Consider the following 18,262-nt stretch of genomic DNA (forward strand, 5'->3'; position numbering starts at 1 on the left):
ACGGCTCCTAAAGGACGGTTGGAGGAGGTCCCATTGAATGAAGAAATTAAGGAAGCTTTCATCCTTCCCTCTCTCTCTCTCTCTCTCTCTTAATGGACCCTTATCGTCATTCGTTGATTCCAAAGTGAGAGGAAGTGATGAGCTTCGTAGTCAAACAAATGGGCTACATAGCTCCTTGCGAAAAGACGTAAAATGTGATATAGAACCTTGGAGACAAGTTCCTCCAAGTGTTGAGTGATTTCTCAAACCTCTTGCACTATGTGATAGATCATTATGCTCGTATGTTCGACTGAGTGTTGATAGTTTGTGCTCCTTTAACGAGCCTATACATTGTGAGAAGTTGCAATATGAGTTTTCCCTTGCTCATTTTGTGTTGGACCCGAAGCTTGCAATAGACGAAGGCCCTTGCGCTTGATAGAAATTGTAACACCCAAAAAAATTTAATAGATTTTTTAAGGAATAAAATAAAATTCATGTTTAATTCTTGTTTGAATTTTGAATTTGGATAGTTTCAATTTTAGCATCTGGATCTCAAATATTGTAATTAGGACCCTGGGTAGGATACTCTGAATATTGCCATTACTATTCTAATGAATGTTTTGGTCACTTCGTGGTTCATTGATTAAATCAGAGTCAACCTTGATGTTCTTTATCTAGGAGAATTGATGCAGAGTATCTAGATACAGAAGCAGATTTGGATCCCAATCCAAATATCCAGACCCGTTGTGGACATCGCTACCCAAGGCGATCCACACGCTTGCAGAACATCAGTGGTCCTAGTGGATCTCTCAGTTAGTCAATGCTCATCGTGATCCTTTCATTGCTTTGATTCCAATACAGAATCATATTTTTGGATATTGTTTCATCAATAGTTATTTCATGTATTTTTTTTAGGAGCCCGATTCTATGGATCCGGATAGTTCTAGTACCTTGTAGGATATTTTTGTGGTACTAAAGGGTGTATGGGGTCCAAGGGTAGTTTTTATTTTTTTTGCAAATTCGCTTCTCTCTTGGTGTTGGTGTAGGATCTAATTCGCAGCCTATTTGGATCCGAATCTTTATCCGTCTTCATGAGGGGGGTCCTAGGTGACACCACTTTAGTGTGGTTCATCTTGGACCTCATTTGAATTCATGTTGACCAGCCCAAAGTAAAAAATGGACTGTTGGTGGAGTTATTAGCATTTGACAAAATTTAGGCTTGCACACTCGTTTTTTGTGCAAAGCTTGGGAAGGCCCAAGGTCTCTTTATTGCGGGTCTTCCCAAGCAACCTAAGCCTTTAACTAGGGAGGTCAACCAAGGGGTTAGGGGTCTTCTTCATTTTCAAAATTGGTAGTGTGGCTGGTTCTAGAGTGAGAAAAAACAAGTTTTTGGTGTGGATGGTGCTTGAGAAAAGCTTTTGAGTGTAAATGTTTGGTGGAAGGTTGCTTGGAGAATAAGGTGAAACCATGTATCACCATGTGAGAGGTTACAATCGTTGTGGCTGTAACAAACTTGTTTGTGGTGGTTGGTAATTCATCCCTACTATTTGTGGTTCATCTTGTGGCATCGATTGCTTCCTAACGACGACCATTATCGATTTCAGCCCGAATATCTTCATCGATTCTTCCTTCTAGTCCCTTGTTACTCTTATTCGCATTTGTGTTGTGATTGTTCTTGATTTATCATTGTTAAACTATTTTGATTCATTAAAGAGTGGTGAATACATGTTTAGGAGGGTTTATGTTAAGAGTTGACTCATTTGATCTAATTTTATTCGGGGCTATTGTTGGGTGTGTATGAACTCGGATCCCCTTAAAAATACCAAATTCCTGTTACGAGATAATAAAGGCATCTCTGATAAAACATCCGTGTTGGACTCATTTCTGAACGGATTTTTGTGTTCTTTAGCTTCCTGGAAATCTGAGACAATTGTCTACAACTTTGTAGTTGAGACCTCTTTGCGATTCGTCCGTTGGACCTCTGAATTTGTATGTCAAGTTGTCGGACTTACAGAAGTTCCCTGTTATATTTCTGCTATAGAACCAACTTAATAGTGTTCGGTATTTTCTGATTTTCTGGAGATTACTTGAATGAAATTTCGATTTTTTTTATTCTGTGGAAAGTTGTAATCTATACCTACAACTTTTATGTTTTTGGTTTTGAATGAATCGTTGCTTAGTTGCCTCAAAAATATTGATCATTTTTGCTACTGTCGAATCTTTGAATTTTTTTTTCTGAAACAATAACTCATATCATTCCGAAATTCAAAAATTTGTAGAGGATTGTAGAAATTTTTAAAAATTACAATCTTTAGTGTTCTGGAAAGTTTAGGATTTGACCTTACTTTTGTCAGTTGTGAGTTTTCGCAAACTCCAACGTTTGAGGGGACAAAATTCACTTCAAACAATTTATCCTTGAAATACGATAATCTGAGTTGGACTTGTTTAGCAGTTCCGATGGAGAGTTCGTGGAGCAGACGTTCCTACCCCAAATCTGGTGTGTTTGGATTTGTTGGAAAGTTGTGCGAGTTGCGCACAACTTTCATTTGGACCGCCTCTATCGAAACAGAGTGCACATGTCTCGAAAATCTGTTTTCCAGAGTTCTGTTCAGACTCTACATCATATTAGCTTTCGCGTGTGTTTGGATCCGTTTGGATCTTGGATAGTGGATCGGTGTGTACTGAGTCCACCGTAACATTGCATCATTTTGGTATCAGAGCGAGGGTTGCCAGATTTCTCAATCCGACACGATTTTTGGTGTTGTGGGGGCTCAATTTTTTTTTTAAGTATCATTCACCATAGCGGGTCGAATAGGCGGTCGAGGTCAAAATAATTTTAATAGGAGAAATGATGATCGTGACCACCGATATGAGGTGCGTGATTTACAAAGACAACTCGCTGAGGCTAATCGCCGAGTTGAAGATTTAACTCGTCAGATGACCGAAAATGTTAGATTTAACGATCGGGGTGATGAGAGGAGTTTGCACAGTTCTCGAGGAAATCGTGAAACTCAATCGTATGATTCTGATGATGACTTTGAGTCACATCGACGAAGTTCAGAGAGAAGAGATAACCTACAGTTGCGGAGATCCCATTGGGATTCGGGCTTACGTTTTGATATCCCAGAATTCAAAAGAACTGGAACTCCCAAAGAATTTCTGGATTGGATTAGCAAAGTTCACGAAATCCTTGAATTTAAGGAGGTACCCGAAGATCGTCGTGTGAGATTAATATCCTTCAAATTAAAGGGTCGAGCTGCAGCTTGGTGGCGTCAGCTCAAGTAGACACACAGACATCAGGGTCGAGCCCCGATTGAGCGATGGGAGCACATGGAGCAGAAGCTTCGTGCTCAGTTTTTGTCATTAAACTATCATCGTGAGCTATATCAGAAATATCAAAGTCTGAAACAAGGAACCAGATCGGTGGATCAATACACTGAAGAATTTCATGATCTCGTGGCACGGAACGACATCCGTGAGAGTGAAGAACAATTAGTTTCAAAGTATATTGGAGGACTGAACTTTCAATTACAAGACATGTTGAACTTCGTAGAGTGTTGGACTGTGTCTGAAGCACATCAAAAGGCACGTCAATGGGAGAGGTCCACCCGGAGAAAGACTTTGGCTAGGCCTAGTCCTGTGACTAGACCAGTAGCGCGGGCTCCTACGGTCCCCAGTGCGAAAGTTGCCACACCCTACCGTCACCCCAATGCGTCAAACTCACCTAGGGTTACGAGCCAGAATGGCCCGATAGAAAACCATACTAGAATCTCTAGTTCGAGCACTCCCATCAAGTGTTATACTTGTGGGAAACCTAGTTATAAGTCCACTGAATGTCATGGCAAAGCCCTATTCGTTGAAAGAATTCATGAAGAAGAGGATGTTCAATTCAATCCTGAGTTCGATCCCATTTATGACCCAGAGATTGAATCCTTTGAAAAAGAACCAGAAGAAGAGTTTGTGGAAGAGGATATATTGCTACCTGATCGAGTCAAAGCACTCATCACGAGGCGAGTTTGTTTGGCCCTGAGGCAAGAAATGAGTGATCAGTGGCTAAGAACTCACATATTTGAGTCTGCTTGCACCATTAATGGGAAAGTGCGTCGGTTCATCATAGACTCAGGTTGCTGTGAGAATGTCATTTCAGTTGAAGCCATGACTAAGCTAGGTTTGAGTTGTAAGACTCATCCCCATCCGTATCAGATGTCCTGGCTCCAAAAGAGCGTTGATATTCATGTCGACCGACAATGCTTGGTCAAATTTTTTATTAGAAATACCTATTTCGATCAAGTATGGTGTGATGTGCTTCCCATGGATGCTAGTCATATCATACTCGGAAGACCATGGCAGTATGACCGTTCCGTTATTCATAATGGTCGATCCAACTCATACTCGTTCACATTCGAGGGGTGGAAGATCCATTTAAAACCATCCAAGGATCTACCACCTTTGTCTTCATCTTCGTCATCTGCTTCATCTTCTCGTACTCCAGTTTCCACTCAAATTTTCCACCTCACTTCATCCAAACTTGCTCCTTCAAAAGTTAAACTTTCAAGTGCTTTTATTGCTACACACGAGCTCCAAGAGGCTCTGAGTCAATCTAGCACGTGCTACTTCTTGTTCTCTGTTGATTCTGATTCATCGTGTGGTGAGTCAAAGTCTGACGCAATGGATCCTAGAGTCACACCCCTTTTAGAGGAATTCCGTGAAGTCTTTCCCGATAAATTACCGGACGGATTACCCCCTCTGTGGGAAGTCCAACATCATATTGATCTACACCCTAGCGCGGTATTGCCACATGCTCCACATTATTGCATGAGTCCTACGGAGTATGAAGAGCTTCGTAGACAAGTTGAAGAATTGCTGACTAAGGGTCACATTCGTGAAAGTCTGTGAACACCCCAAATTTTTCAAAATTTTGTAAATATTCTCCTTTTGCCCTTGGCATCTATTTTCTGAAAAATTGAGTCATTTTCAATCCGAATTCCAGTAATTTCTCGGATTCACTGGGATCCAAATCCATTTTCTATCTCTGACTCAATTTCGGATCCGAATCCAGTGTTTAGAATCCAAATCCGAGCCTCGTTGTCCAATTTTCAATTAAAAAAAAATACCAAAAATATTTTCTGAATGGCTCAGACAGCTCATCTGGTATCCGTTTGGATCCACTGTCTTATATTTCTCGATTCGAGATTAAAAACTCAAATATTTTCTCAAAAACCGGATCTGAACCCGTTTTCTGAAGAAATCAAACCCGAATTCTCAAAAAAACCCTCTTTTGTAAATATCTCTAAAAAATATAAAAATAGTTTTTAAATCCCTTATTTTTGCTTAGATTTTAGAGTTTTATTCCAAAAATAACAAAAAAATAACCAAAAAAAATGCAAAATATACAAATATATATATAGCGAAAGCGAAAAAAAATCAAAATAAAAATACGAAAGTTTGGTTGAGAGAAGTGAAAATCCCTTTTAAAAAAAGTTTTTTATCAAAGGGGAGCCCTGTTTTGGAAATTTGGAAGAAAAAACTGTAACGGCCTTCCCCAACAGCCGAGCTCTCTCTCTCTCTCTCTCTCTCTCTCTCTCTCTCTCTCTCTCTGTCTCTCTCTCCCTCTCCCTCTGGAAGCATCGATCGCCCCCTTCATCTCCACCACCGATCTTCAACCGTTTCCTACTCCTCCTTCCTCTCCAGTCCATCTCGAACCTTCTCCCTCCCTTTCTCGACGGTTCTTCTCTTGCTTATATAAACGAGCATCCCCCAAACATCAAGGACATCGATGGTTAGCCTCCCCATTTTGGTATTTCCTGATATTCCCCTCCTCTACTCCCTCTTCCAGAGATTCTTGCCAGCCAAAGAAACCCATCGATTACATCCATCAACACTGGCCTTCTCCTCTTGCATCGAGTTTTCTCAGGCGAACCACCCTCTTTTTCTTCAAGCCTTAGAAGATCCCCGTAGCAGAAAGAAGAGAAGACTCGACTCCCTCTTTCAAAACCCTTTCAACTACAGGTAAGTCATCACTCTATTCTCTTTTCTACGTTTGTAGTTTTTTTTTTCTTTTGCTGTTTATTTTCAGCATAATTCACAAGGTCGACCTGCATATAGCAATGTCGATCTGCGCAATGCTATATTAACGGAACAACTATGTTCCAACACATTTTCTGCGCTCTTTCATGATTTCCATTTTCATTTGCATTGTAATTTCCCCAATGCTTTGCTCCCTCTCGATAATCAAGTAACGCGTCGATCTCCTTTTGATTTTTTTTCTTTTCTTTATTATTTCATTTATTTTAATTTATCATTCCATTTTGTTTCCACATTGATCGTCCATTGATCAGGTTCTATTACACTGATCTGAATTTCCAGTCTACAACATACTCATCCCTCTTGCTATTTGATTTCCTGCCCCTGTTTTTTTTTTACTCATTTTTTTTATTATTGTCGCGTTGTTGATTTCTGTTGTGTCTTCCTTTTTTCTTTTTATTCGTCTGAATTCCCAACCTATTTTTGGTGGATCTCTTTCTTGTATCATCATTATTACCATTTTGTTTTATTATGTTACTGTGTAGAGCATCGTCCCTGTGCCATTTTTAGCATTTTGTTTGTGTTTTTTTAAGACTTCGTTCCATTATATGAGCATCGCCCTATACCAGCAGCCTATTGCAGCAGCTAGTGATCTGGAACTCTGATCAGAGTTGCTTTGAGATCCAGCATCTAACCTGGGTTTGTTGGGCAAATGGCTCTGCGCCGATCTACATTTGATCTTACTTTTTTTTTATTCACTCATGCACCTTAGTCTTACATGATCATTTCATTGTTTCTATCTTAATCCTTTTACCGTTTTATTGATATATTTAATTTTAACATCCATTTCTTGTGTTCTTTTACAGGTTTTGTTTTAGCTCTCTTTTATCTACCATACTGTAGCGTCTTTTAGTATTACTCAGGTTTCAGTGTCTGCTTTAACTCCCCTATGTCCATGGGGTTTGTCATATTGTTTGTGCAACCTCTATAAGGTCTCATCGGAATAAATATTGATCCCTGTTATATTCATTGCTTCATATTATGTATCTCTGCCTAATCATTTTATACAACATATAGAATGTATATTCCATGAGTTTTTTTTTGTCTTGCATCTGTCCTGTTCGTAGCTGTGATATCGTCTTTACCCTTATCTTTGAATTTGAAATTTTGGGACATCTCTTACAATGCAATTACATTTTGATTCCCGCAATCGAGTGGAATAGAAAATCGTGTCAATATTCCATATATTTTCTTAGGTCTTTATAGTTGATAGATTTCATTACTCGATCAGTTTTTCCTGCAATGGTTTATTCATGTTGGTTTGTTCATTCTACAACATATTTTCAATGTTCAGCATCATATTGCGTTGATTTTAACATGTCAATCATGACAGCCCCGCTTAACTCACTCTAATCTCTTGCCTTGTGTTGAGTTTAATCCATACATGTATTCTCTGTAATTTTGTAAATATGGTTCACAATTGATTGAGGTCTGCTGCCCATTTCTCCCGATTCACTAAAGCACGAATCAGGGCCTTTGAAATATGAATTGCCTTAAAAGGAGCTCTTGGGGCCCTTGAATACAAAACTGTATATTACCAAAGAAGCAATGAATATCGAGCTTGCTCTTTTCAAAAGAGAAGTGAAGTTCCATCCTAGATGGACAGGGGCTTATATCTGCTGAATCAAGAGAAATGGCTGAAGGACTTCTTGCTCTATCAGAAGAGCATACAAAGTTCCCTTCTCTGGAATTTCAGAAAGAATATGAAGGGTTCTAAGCCATTACAGATGTCCAAAGAGAATAGACCAATTGATGAAAAATCATGGTGATGCTGGAGATGTCAGTGTTTCCCCTCCGTTACAGTCATCACAAAATAAGCGACATTCTGATCAGGGCTGCATCACAGAATCTGACACTTACCAGTTTTATGATATTCTAAATGGTAAGCTTCCCCCCTCTTTTTTTTTGGCGATGGGATGCCTTGGTTTTTCAGAGGGATGGTAGGTCACCCAAGAGGCTGCTATATGAAATGAGCTGGAATTCATTTCATGAATATCTTGATAAAGTGATCTACAAAATATGCGAGGAATTTGTTCCATCCTCTCATATTAGATACTCATTCCTGCATATGTGCTTTGTTGATAAATGTGACTTGAAAGGTTTAGATGTTAATGAATGCCTCTTAAAGTTTGCTGAGATTCTTGAACATATGTTGTACTCTCAACTAGTTCCAGCTTCACTCCCATCATCAGCCATTTCCTGCACACACACATTTTTTTTTGTTATTATTTCCTGCTTCTTCGTTCTATCTTTAACATAGCATATGCTGCCATTTGCACCTTCCCTGCACATACCTTCACTCCACACCAGCTGTCACCATCTCAAAGCACACCCCACCTGCTGTAGATACTGTACACGTCTCCAGCCACCTTCATAATTTAACTATTTTTTTAGCACACATACTTAATCGTTAGTTTACACCATCACCATTCACCCACTTTCCCACCTTCAATATGCCATCACTACCTAAACATCTGTTCACAATATGCATTTCATCACCACTTTCCCATCTCCAATCCTCCTGTAAAATTCACTATTCACAGCATCTTTCATACACCAGCTGCTATAGTGCCTTCACTCCCTCACCGCTACAGTGCCATTAGCAGAAGTAGGTATATACCCTATTAAAACCTTGCTATACCATCCCTCCATGTCACCTATCACCACACCTTCACAACCTTCATAGCTTTGAGGTTTGGAGCTATATTCTGGAACCTTACCATGAAAATCCATGGGCAGCAGGAGCTGCTAAATGTGATGAGTTCTATGCATGCTGCCATTCCGTTCATTGGTATAAACCAATGTACCATTTGTTCAACTGGTAGTACCCATTGAAAGGATTGGATTCTACAGAAAAAGGGCTACTGGAATATATCCAGCAATGCCATATGCTTTTGCATAGGTTATTGCTGAAACGTCATACGTTTTAACTCTGGTCTATGGGGTCATGGTATATTCAAGGATAGGATTTAAATGAGTTATTGGCAAATTTTCTTTTTTTTATTTCTTTCTTCTTTGTATATATTCTTCACATACCTCATGTTCCTGTGTTTCACCTGCTAAGACATGATGGCAGTTACAATAATTCTTGATTTCATCCATTGCATCTTCTGCATTTTCCTTTTTTTTTTATTGAGAATGTCTTTTCTGGCTTTGTGGTTCCACGCCCGGTTGTCCCCATGTGGTGGAGATGGTATCATTGGGCATGTCCTGTCGCCTGGAGCTTGTATGGCTTCCTAAACATCCCAGTTTGGTGATCTTGACGACATCATAAATGTAGCAGGAACATTGAGCATTATTTAACATTGGACATTTTTCTCAGGGTCCACTTTGGTTCTGAGTGCAAATATTTGGGTTTAGATGCAATTATTGTTGTAGGGTTCTCATTGATATTTGCTGGGATTTTGCCTTGGCAATCGAACTCTTCAATTCCCAATAGAGGAATATTGTACAGGGTATCCATAAATACAGTGTGATCTACATATGCAGTGGTTCTATTCGTAATCAATGGCGCTATTTTTCCCAGCCTGCCGCTTTGTTGAAGGGCTTGTTTCTTATCGAGAAAGGGTAACAGGGATGGATTCATACCCAACTGTACTGTACTGTTACAATCTCTTCACCTACATTGTTATTGCTCCCAGCATATCACCTGTTGTGATTGCTGCCCAACACGTTCACACACTTACTCTGCTGGCAACGTCATTTGCCCAACACAGTCCCTGCTTTCCTTCATTTATCATCCCCCATTTGCTGTAAGCATAGCAGCCTCCATTATATTTCATCGTGTCACTGTTCACGTCAAACTCCCACTTGCCTTCATATTGGGCACTATTGTCAACTGCCCTTCATCACAACATACACCTTCTTGCATATCATCTGTTAGCGCATGCTCCCTGCAATCACCACACTGAGTCACATCTTCCCCTGCATATCATATATACATTATCTTTGCATTTGCATTTTTTCATAGTATATCATACAGGCATTTTAGATATTTATTCCATCATTTAAATACATTCCAATGTATATGTTTTCTCGTTCATGATGCATTAAAATTTCATAGGCATGAGCATTCCACCATTTTCATCTTAAACCTCAAATGTGATATCTCTTGTCACCTGCATTTTTTTTATGCTAACTCTATTTTTGCAGGAATGATTGAAAAATCCAGATTTCTTTTCTTAGATCAGAGACTTTGATATTTTTAAATTCAACGTAAATGGTGTAATAGCTAGATTATAATGAAAATTTACATTTCCTGCATTATATTAGAATGTATGAGCATATATATGCTTGTTTTCATATCATTTTCCTCCTTTATTACAAAATTTCACCAATGGGATCACGAATGACACATGCACCATTTTATAAAAGGTGATTAAATCCTAAGTTGATGATTTGCATCAATTAGCTGACATAATGCATATACGATTTAAGTATGGTTTGGTAGGACCATATTGAGGAGATCTATTGCATGTTCACTTAGACTTAGATCTGAAATACAACTCTCCTCAATTCTAGGGATTGAATGCAAACAATGTATGCAAGGGTATGCTTCTCTTTATTTTAATTCTATCTCTTTTAGGACTTGCATTAGAGCTTTCTAGTTTTATTGCATGTTGAACATGTTTTCGAAAAAATCTCTACCTATATTGTCCCTGTCTTCACGTTGCTGGGCTGTCTCACTGAACCATAGTTTGGGAGAGAGCCTCACAACTGGACCACTTATTTGGGTTAGCGCTCCCCCTACCACGTACCTAAGGGCCATAGTCTGAGGTATATCGATAGGTGCTCGAGGATGTTGGGAAGCCATTACCTTAGAACCGGAGAAATATTTCTATGCCACGTACTTTGAGCTTCAGCTTGAGTATATCGGCGTACCTTGATTGAAATCAGATGATCTGAATCATAGAGTTAGAATTAAGGTCCTACAAGCCATTTCAAATATTGCATTTAGAGTCAGCCTTTAGGGAGTGTTGTATGCACATCTTTGTTTGTGCAGTTGTGATTATGCGATGTTTCCATGTAGTCTCCTATATATATCAAACCTTTTTCAAAACCCTGGGTATATTATTCAAAATTTCCTCTTATTTTCAGAAACCCCATGTGTATATTTTTCTTTTACTTACATTCTTTTCTCTTTTGGATCAAATTTTTTTCAAAAACCCTAGAAAATTCTTTTAAATTTCCTCAATCTTTCAAAATTTTCAGGATTTTATATCTATTCTCCTTTCCTCCAAGAGTCTAGCCGTAAGTCCTGCATTCTATCTAATTCTCCTTATTCTTCTTTGCCCCAATATCATTTCGATGGTGTCAAATTCCTTCGATGTTGTCTTTCCCAAAGATCATATCTTCTATCAGATAAGGGATGGATCCCCAGATTATCGGGTTATACAGTCTCATTCCTTCTTCCCTTGGTGGTATTATTCTTGGTTCGCCACCTTCTTGCGTATGTTCCCAGACCACTTTGATGATTGTGGATTGGAGATGGCATCTGCAGTGGGCAAGCAGACCATCAATGGAAGTCTGATTCAAGCTATGGCAAAGCGGTGAAATCCGCGTACCTGCACATTTTGGTTTCCATGGGGAGAGATGACTCTACTGATGGACGAGTTCAGTGACATCATGGGATTGCCAGAACCAGCTAGTCAGCCAGATGATTCGGTTGAGCATCAGTTCCTGATCAACGTCAAGGGGGTAGATGTTCGAGAAGCATTAGCCAGAGCAACAGGGAGCAAATCTTGGCCTCTCACTGAGATCAACGGAAGTCAGTTCATCGACCTATTTGGGCTCTATCGCAAGTACGGAGCTTACAAGGAAGTTGACACCTTGTCCCGAGCAACGAAAGACAGAATCCAGCATGCCATGGTCCTATGCATAGTGGGATTAACATTCTTTCAGGACGGTCAGAATCTCATCGATGTCAGAGTTGCCCAACTCTTTCAAAGATGGAGAAGCAAGCAGACCCGTCAACTTTCAGTTTCCATGTCAGCTTTAGCCTTTCTCTACCGAGGTTTAACTCGCTTCGCCCTTGGAGAAACCATTCTGGTAGAAGGATGCACTTATGCTCTGCAATCTTGGTTTCTGCGACATGTGCCATCAAAGGCCAGCTCTTTCAGGTTTAACAGCAAGAAGCCAAAGTTTGTCGTTCAATGTCGAGCCTTGATTGAGAGTCTGCATCAGGAGGAGATCACTTGGGATTACTTTGACAGACAAGAATCAGTTCCTTGCTACACTTATGCTCGTAGCAAGCGCTACAGATTGCTTGGTCCCTTCTTCAGTGTTGACTAACAGCTAGAGAGGTGTCTCAGACAGTTCTCGCAGCGGCAGGTTCGTGTCAACACTCGCTTTTCGGCGAGTCACATGCCAGAATTCGATCTGCAGTCGGATCAGTGGTCTGGGGCATACCATGCGGCCAAATACACTTGAGATTCCTTCATTTCTCCTTCTATATTTCCTGGACCCAATGTATCTATTGAATATCAAGAGTGGTGGCAAACTGTCTGTCCACCCTCTCTTTGTCTTTGAATCCATTATCAATAAAATTTACTTTTTGTTCTGCTGAAAAGCATTTTTTTGGGCAAATATTATTTTGAGCATAGATAGTCGCGATGTTTATGGCGAACTTATCTCCGACAATGGGGATATTCCTTTTTAATCTCTTCCTCATTCGTCTTCAAATATCTTTTTATCGTGGTTAACAAACTCGCCTAGGTAACAAGGCACATTTCTCAGTTATCATGAAAATGATGATGCAATTATCATAAATCCTATGACGACCCAATCCCTGGTAATGGGATAATCCTTTTAATCATCTACCATATCCTCCATTTCTCAAAATCTTGTTTTGAAAAAGTTTCTTATTCGGTCTAACCATTCCCTTATTCTACTGAAAGCATTGGCATTATCAGAATGATTCAGACAAGGACTAGGAAAGAAACAATTCCTCAGCATAGCGACAACGATGGGGAAGAAATGGACTCTCCCAAGTCAGTCAGAGGACAGAGTCAGCACAAAGGAGATGATATCGATCCCGCCATGTATGGTCTGTTTCAGAAGATGATGGCAAGGATGATGTCAGAACAAGCTGAGGCTAGTCTGAAAAAGACCGTTCCAAAAAGCAAGTTGAAGAAGAAAGCTGTGAAAAAGCAGGTCAAAATCATCAGAAAAAAGGTCCAGCCAGGCACCACTTCTGAAGAATCAGAATCAATGGAAGAAGAGTCAGAAGAAGAAGAGCAGTTTGTCTTCAGTCAGAATCTCCCGCGATAATTTGTAAAGATTGCCGAAGAACCTGAATCTGTGAACAAACCTAAGCTTGGAGCTCCAACCGAAGATCCAATGCACAAGCAATTGAGGGAAATGACTCGAGCAATCAAAGATATCCAGGCCAAGAGCAAAGGCAAGCAAACCTATTCTGGCAAAGATTTCTATAATGGCCTAGACGGGGATGATAACCTGGAGAATCTCCCTCACAAGTTCCTCAAGTTTGATGGAACGGGCAATCCAAAAGCCCATCTGGCCACGTTCTATGCAAAGTGCGGTCGTTTCAGAAGAGATAACCGGGTCTTATTCATCTGCTTCCCCCGCAGTCTGGAAGGAGTAGTCGTCAGGTGGTATGCAGACCACATTAATCCTATCGAACTACGAGAGTTCGATAAAGTCGTGAACATGTTCATTGAGCACTTTATGTTTAATGTTGAGGCCTTGCCAACTCTCAACCATCTGTACAATTTAAAGCAGAATGAGAATGAAAGAGCTGGAGAATTCATCCACAGGTGGAGGAGCACTTGTAACAGAATGAAGGTTCCCATTCCAGAGGAACATGCGCTGCAAATCATCTTAAATAACTTCTCCCAATCTCTGAGGAATCTCATCTCCACGTCTCCTGCCAAATCATTCATCAAATTGATCGAGAGAGCCGAATGACTCGAAACAAGATTGAACAATGGCCTCTATGAAGGTTACCCGTTCGTCCGAGGTAACCCTGAGTAGAAAAAGAAGGCACATGTTGCGTATTCCACAGATTTTTCAGGCAACAGCAGCAGTTCTGGTAGCAAGAAGAACAAGAAGAACCACAACAAGAATTCAGGAAGCTCTGAAAGAACGAATTCCGCAGCTCAGAAGGGAAAGTTCATCAAGCCGCTGCCTGTTCCGCTAGTGCCACAACCTGAAGTAAAACAACAACTAAAGCCAAAGCACGATGGCTGGAGTTATGACAGAGAACTCAGAGCTCTGGAACAATCTCGGGAAGATATCCTCGAATATATGTTGTCAAAAGGAATGGTCAAACTCCCTAAAGTGGCAGATTCTCCAGTTGCTATGGGTAAATGGACAGAAAAAATTTGCAAGTTCGACAGGACTGTAGGACATGACACAAAGCATTGTTTTGTCCTCAAGAATATCATCCAAGACTATATTGATAAGAATCTATTGATCGAGGATGAGGACGAAGAGCAGCCCGAGATTTTGTCCAAGCCTTTCCCCAAACATTCAGCTGCAGTAATTTCAGAGCAGACAGTTTTCCTTCAAGGCAGTATTCAACCATGTTCCAGCCAGGACATCCAGGATCAACATCAGGTCCTAGTCCTGCGTCAAGCACAATCTTCCACCAAGAGGGTGGATATCACTTCATTTTTCAACAACCAAAAGTCAGTTGATGAGCCAACAAAGGTGACAACAGAAGTCTCCAAGCAGATTCCCAAGATTCTGAAGCGCTTTATCAAGTCAGCTTCAAAGAAGGGTGAAACTTCAAGATCGGTTCAGAAGCCTATCACGGCGTTGTCGAACATCTCCATCCTGGATTTAACTCATGCTTCTCTTGAGCACCAATAAGTACTAGACGATCTGCTGTGAAAGATCAAAGTCAAGCCGAGCACGACTCCGCAAGATATGGCTCAAATAGTTAATCAAGCAATGACCAATGTACCAATAACCTTTTCAGATGAGGATTTGCCAAAACCTCATTCATTTCATAATAATGCTCTCTATATAGTGGTGCGGACCAAGGGCATGATTGTCCCTCATGTGCTTGTAGATGGAGGCAGTAGCCTCAACATCTGTTCGGAGATGACAGCTAGGGCCTTGGGCCTCAAAGAACAAGAATATACCCCAGATCCAATAACGATCTACGATTTTGACAACCACGGACAACTAGCCAAGGGGAAGGTCTTTCTTGAAATCTTCATCAATTATTCGGTGCACACTGTATTGTTTCATGTGGTGAATATGCCACCCACGTATAACCTTATGTTGGGACGTACTTGAATCCATAATGCCAACGTTGTTCCCTCAACCCTTCACCAATGCATCAAGTGGTCGAAAGGAGGGATGATCACCATAGTCTTGGGGGAAGATCCAGAAGAGAGACTTCCACAGCCCATGATTCCCCGTCCTACTTTTACTGTCGACATCCCAAGCATCCGGGAAGTTGATGAAATCAATCTTAGTGAAAGCCTGGATATGCTCAAACTAAAAGAAGTCCAGCCATCAGAGAACGTCACAACAGTGATCTAGTGGCACGAACCTCACTTCTTCAAGTTGGGTGGGAGCCTCGATTGTGCTTCTTTCAAAGATCACCCTCTATTCTTACAATTCTCAAAAGCCAAGAAAGGGTTCGATCTTCTGATGAAGCATGGTTACCAGCCCTTCAGGGGCCTTGGTAGGAATGAGGATGGCATTGTAGAACTGATCATTCCCGCCTGACAGATCACTGACATAGGATTGGGATTCACTGGTCAGTCGTCCGGCAGGAGGACTACCTTCGTCAAGGGAGCAGAATGAAGAGGATGATGCCATTGTTTTATGTTTCCTCTCTTTTTTTGTCATCGTGTATGGACAACTCTGTCTCAATTTTCCTCTCTTTATCAAATCATCTGTAAATATTAAGTTGTTTTCAGTTCTAAATCAATCAATGAAATTTTCATCTTCTCTTTACATCTTGCTGTATACGACCATTTGCTTACATTTTGTCCATATCTGTATTCTTTGTTTCTGTACAAAAGGCAACTTTTAATTTCTCGCTTTTTCTCAAAAAACCTTCTTTGCGCTTTACAGAATCGCCAAATCATGACTCCTAAATTGCTCAAAACGCTCGTTGTCAATCCCAATCTTTCTCAAAGTCATTCCAAACCAGCCAGGATCTGCAAGGCAAGGGCAGGGGTCAGCAAGATAACAAAACAGATTAAAGAGCTAGCAGAGTTTGATTCAGCGATTTAAGAGTTACCAGAATTTGCCAGTATTCAGAAGCAGGATGAGCCATCCCCATTGGTTCAAGATCCGACATAGGATATCAATATTGGTTCAGAAAATGACCCAAAAATCCTCAAGATTGGCTCCAACTTAAGTTCAGATGAGAAGGAAAGATTCATCCATTTTCTCAAGCAACGCCAAGAAGTCTTCGCTTGGACTTATGAGGATATGTCAGGCTTAGATCCCAAATTGGTCGAGCATCGTCTTATGCTGAAACCGGATTTTAAGCCAATCAAGCAGAAGCTCAGGAAAATGGATCCCCGAGTGGCACCACAAGTTAAAGAAGGACTTGAGGAGTTGTTAAAGGCAGGATTCATCCAGACAATTGATTATCCAAACTGGTTGGTGAACATCATAGCAGTTCCCAAGAAGAATGACAAAGTCCGAATCTGTATTGATTTCAAAGATCTGAACAAGGCTACCCCAAAGGATAATTATCCACTCCCCAATATCGATCTTTGATTGGCAGCATGGCGGGGCACGCCATGTTTTCCTTTATGGATAGATACTCAGGCTACAATCAGATCAAACTGGCCGCTTGTGACTAGTCAAAAACTTCTTTTACTACGCCTTGGGGTACATTTTGCTATACAGTCATGCCGTTTGGGCTCAAGAATGCTGGAGAAACTTATCAAAAAGCAATGGCAGTCATTTTTTATGACCAGATGCACAAGAAAATGGATGCCTATGTGGATGGCATCCTAGTCAAGTCCAAAGAAGGAGAGGATCATCTCGATGCTCTCGGCCAAGTATTTGAAAGACTCATTCTGTATAAACTGAGACTCAACCCGCAGAAGTGTGTCTTCAGAGTAGAGCCAGGCAAACTGCTTGGCTTTATGATCAGCAAGAAAGACATAGAGGTGGATCTAGCTAAGACAAAAGGAATCATTGATATGTCGCCTCCTACCAATCTCAGAGAGCTGAGGAGCCTTCAAGGGCGCATTCAGTCTATTTGGCACTTCATCTCCAATTTGGCCATGAGATGCGAGCCCTTCAATCACTTATTGAGAAAAGAAGTAAAATTTGAGTGGAGCTCAGAATGTCAGCTTTCGTTCGAGCGCATCAAACAATATCTCCTCAATCCACCCATTCTAAAGCCACCAGAACTTGGAAAACCACTTCTCTTGTATATTTCCGTTAACCAGAACGCTTGTGGCGGATTTCTTGCACAGTATGAGGAAGGCAGTCGGATAGAGAACGCCATTTATTACGTGAGCAAGACTTTCATCGACTATGAGAAAAAATATTCTCAGATAAAAAAAACATGTCTAGCCTTAGTATGGATATGTCAGAAGCTGAGAGATTATCTGATGGCCTCAGAAATCAAAATTTTGTCAAGGCTCAATCCCTTCAAGTACATCCTTGAGCAACCATTTCTTACTGGACGGATTGTGAAATGACAAGTCCTCCTGATGCAATACGACTTAGAGTATGTATCTCAGAACTCAGTCAAGGGCCAGTCTATCGCAGATCAGTTGGCAGATTTCCCACTGACAGAAGAAATCAAGGCGGAAGATGATTTTCCCGACGATCACATCTGCAATGTTCAAGAATCCGCAGTTTGGACTCTTTTCTTTGATGAAGCCAGAAATATGTCTGGCATAGGGATTGGAATCTTATTGATCACTCCCGAAAAGTAGATGATCCCTTATTCTCTCAAACTCAGCTTTCAATGTACTCATAACATGGCCGAGTACGAAGCTCTAATACAAGGCCTCAAGATTCTGCAAGACTTCAATGTCAAGAGAGTACATGCCTTCAGCGACTCATTGCTTGTTATCAGTCAAGTTAATGCTGAATGACAAGTCAAGGATTCAAAATTGATCCCCTATCAGAAGATTGCCTTAGCTCTCATAGGCAACTTTGTAGAATTTCAGCTTAACTATATCAAGAGAGAATACAATCACATAGCAGATGGCCTGGCCTGTCTGGGTTCCATTTTGTCTTTCAA

At 40.6% G+C, this 18,262-nt stretch overlaps 1 pseudogene; it reads left to right on the top strand.

The window, feature by feature from the left end:
• The first annotated feature begins 3,309 nt into the window (after positions 1–3,309).
• Positions 3,310–18,262, top strand: part of LOC149811963 (uncharacterized) — a 31,721-nt pseudogene continuing 16,768 nt past the window's right edge.

Source organism: Nuphar pumila, chromosome 17, assembly GCF_984573655.1.
Source record: "Nuphar pumila chromosome 17, dmNupPumi1.hap1.1, whole genome shotgun sequence".
NCBI lineage: Eukaryota > Viridiplantae > Streptophyta > Magnoliopsida > Nymphaeales > Nymphaeaceae > Nuphar > Nuphar pumila.